Source organism: Haliaeetus albicilla, unplaced genomic scaffold (assembly GCF_947461875.1).
Source record: "Haliaeetus albicilla unplaced genomic scaffold, bHalAlb1.1 scaffold_152, whole genome shotgun sequence".
Taxonomy (NCBI): domain Eukaryota; kingdom Metazoa; phylum Chordata; class Aves; order Accipitriformes; family Accipitridae; genus Haliaeetus; species Haliaeetus albicilla.
The window spans coordinates 60,001-63,617 of NW_027212550.1; positions in this window are offsets into that span (position 1 = coordinate 60,001).

A 3,617-nucleotide genomic window follows, 5' to 3' on the forward strand; every position below is an offset into this window, starting at 1 on the left:
GAGGACAACACTTCGCATGCAACGGGAAGCGAATTGGAAAGGAGACCACCCTGCCTGAACACCGGACACTGCCGTGACTCCCTATTACGGGGAGCACAGAAGAGCCGGCCCGCCGAGGGCCCTCTCCGACGCGACCCGAACGGCCTCATCGATCAGTAAGGAAAGGGAAAAGGGGAAGGAGCGGAGGCCCCACGGCCACGAGTCCTGGGACAGCGACGGCCACTCACACCCGTCGCCACCCGGGGGCGGACGGCAGGTGCGGAGGCTCTGCGTGCGAGTGAGAGGGCAACGTCTGCGGAGAGGTGCAACGCCGGCCTGAACACCGGCAGAGCCGGCCCGCCGGGAAGCCCCTCCGACGCGCCCTAAACGCCTCATCGATCAGTAAGGGAAGGGAAAGAAGGAAGGAGCGGAGGCCCCACGGCCACGGGTCCTGGGACAGCGACGGCCACTCGCACCCGTCACCACCCGTGGGTGGATGGCAGGTGCGGGGGCTCTGCGTGCGAGTGAGGGCAACGCCTGCGAGAGGTGCTCCAACGGCCTGAACACCGGCAGAGCCGGCCCGCCGTGGAGGCTCTCCGACGCACCCGAGGACGCCTCAGCGGGCGCTGCCTGTGGGTCTGGATCAGTCAAATCGGGGAGGGGCGGGTGCCACGGGCCACCCGGCTCCAGACAGCGATTCCCTTGAGGGAGGTCAACGGAACTGGGGGAAGGCCACGGCAGGCTCAACTCCCCCAGCTCTTCCAGCGTTCGAGTGCCGGCAACCACCACCGGCTGCCGGTCTTTGCCCGCCCCACAGGCAACCGCTTGCCATCGCGGGGGGGTTGGAAAAAGGAAACGCGCCTGGACCCATGCCACACACGGGTGTTCGGGGCCGGGGAATGCCACAGAAGCTAGACAACCCCAGCCGCCTGCGTTCGGCTTAGCCAGCCACCAGGTACGGCCGCATTTTTCTTCCCGCTTTGCGGGCTCCAGCTTATGGCCAGAGAAAACGCGAAGAGGTGCCGCCACCTCTAACCCGGTACAGCGCTGCAGACCTTTCCACCGAGCCCTCCTGCAACCAGGCAAGCCGGGGCAGGCCGGACACCACAGGCCGCCCACTCATGGCTCATGCCGGCAAAAACAGGACGAGGCGCTGCGGCCTCTCGCCTGTGCCATCATCGGGCCCTCGGGGGCTGGGGGAAGCTGCGGCACATGCACGAGAACCCCCCAGCCGTCTGCATCCGGCTGCCGGCCACGGGACCGGCTGCCGCTTGCGCTCTGCCCAATACGTGCATGGGCTCTGGCTTAAGACCAGAGAAAACGCGATGAGGTGCCGCCACCTCTAACCCGGTACAGCACTGCAGACCTTTCCACCGAGCCCTCCTGCAACCAGGCAAGCCGGGGCAGGCCGGACACCACAGGCCGCCCACTCATGGCTCATGCCGGCAAAAACAGGACGAGGCGCTGCGGCCTCTCGCCTGTGCCATCATCGGGCCCTCGGGGGCTGGGGGAAGCTGCGGCACGCACGAGACCCCCCAAGCCGTCTGCATCCAGCTGCCGCTCTGCGCGCTCCAGCTTAAGGCCAGAGAAAAAAGGACGAGGTGCCGCCACCTCGCCCGCCCATCACCAGGCCCTCAGGAGCCGGCGGCGGCCGCGGCGGGCTGGACGCTCACGGGCAGCTGCCCTCGCATATCCCAGCGCTCACCTTTGCCATCATCGGGCCCTCCGGGGCCGGGGGAAAGCCGAGGCAGGCTCGACTCCGCCCGGTCTTCCAGCGTTCGAGTGCCGGTGGCCACCACCGGCCACCGGGCTTTGCCCTGCGGAATCCACCTTTGCACCTCTCGCACCACTCGGTCAACAGCCACCGCAGCCTGCCAGACCCTCGCAGGCACCCGGCTGGCTTACTCGAAAAACACCGGGAGACAAACAGGCCGAACGGAGAAACAACGAGCCGAACCACCAGGGAAACCACCACCACAACGGCCGCCCAGCGCCCCACTTCGCCGGCTGAGCCGTAGGCCTTGCAGCCGCTCACTAGCGCTGCTCCGTGCACCAGTCACCACCAGCTCCTATAGTACGGAGGATCACGTCCCCGCCCCCGGCCGGCTCCAAGAGTGCGGTCCCTGCCCACCGGGGAGACCTGCCAATGAGACCGACTTTTACGATGACGTAACTGGAGGCAGCGAAAAACAGCGACCCCTTCGCCAGCTCCGAGAAAGTGGTGGGGCTATCAGGTCTACCTCACAGCCCCCGAAATGCGACTAAGTCCCGCCGGAGCCGGGTAGACCTGACAGCCCTTTTCACCGGCCGCTCCGGCGGCGACACCCCGCGTCCTCCGGGCGCCGCCGGCGGCCGCGCCGGCCTCCGGAGCCGGGTAGACCTGGCGGCCGGCCGCGGAGCCGGGTAGACCTGGCGGCCCTTTTCACCGGCCGCTCCGGCGGCGACACCCCGCGTCCTCCGGGCGCCGCCGGCGGCCGCGCCGGCCTCCGGAGCCGGGTAGACCTGGCGGCCGGCCGCGGAGCCGGGTAGACCTGGCGGCCCTTTTCACCGGCCGCTCCGGCGGCGACACCCCGCGTCCTCCGGGCGCCGCCGGCGGCCGCGCCGGCCTCCGGAGCCGGGTAGACCTGGCGGCCGGCCGCGGAGCCGGGTAGACCTGGCGGCCCTTTTCACCGGCCGCTCCGGCGGCGACACCCCGCGTCCTCCGGGCGCCGCCGGCGGCCGCGCCGGCCTCCGGAGCCGGGTAGACCTGGCGGCCGGCCGCGGAGCCGGGTAGACCTGGCGGCCGGCCGCGGAGCCGGGTAGACCTGGCGGCCCTTTTCACCGGCCGCTCCGGCGGCGACACCCCGCGTCCTCCGGGCGCCGCCGGCGGCCGCGCCGGCCTCCGGAGCCGGGTAGACCTGGCGGCCGGCCGCGGAGCCGGGTAGACCTGGCGGCCGGCCGCGGAGCCGGGTAGACCTGGCGGCCCTTTTCACCGGCCGCTCCGGCGGCGACACCCCGCGTCCTCCGGGCGCCGGCGGCGGCCGCGCCGGCCTCCGGAGCCGGGTAGACCTGGCGGCCCTTTTCACCGGCCGCTCCGGCGGCGACACCCCGCGTCCTCCGGGCGCCGCCGGCGGCCGCGCCGGCCTCCGGAGCCGGGTAGACCTGGCGGCCGGCCGCGGAGCCGGGTAGACCTGGCGGCCCTTTTCACCGGCCGCTCCGGCGGCGACACCCCGCGTCCTCCGGGCGCCGCCGGCGGCCGCGCCGGCCTCCGGAGCCGGGTAGACCTGGCGGCCGGCCGCGGAGCCGGGTAGACCTGGCGGCCGGCCGCGGAGCCGGGTAGACCTGGCGGCCCTTTTCACCGGCCGCTCCGGCGGCGACACCCCGCGTCCTCCGGGCGCCGCCGGCGGCCGCGCCGGCCTCCGGAGCCGGGTAGACCTGGCGGCCGGCCGCGGAGCCGGGTAGACCTGGCGGCCCTTTTCACCGGCCGCTCCGGCGGCGACACCCCGCGTCCTCCGGGCGCCGCCGGCGGCCGCGCCGGCCTCCGGAGCCGGGTAGACCTGGCGGCCGGCCGCGGAGCCGGGTAGACCTGGCGGCCCTTTTCACCGGCCGCTCCGGCGGCGACACCCCGCGTCCTCCGGGCGCCGCCGGCGGCCGCGCCG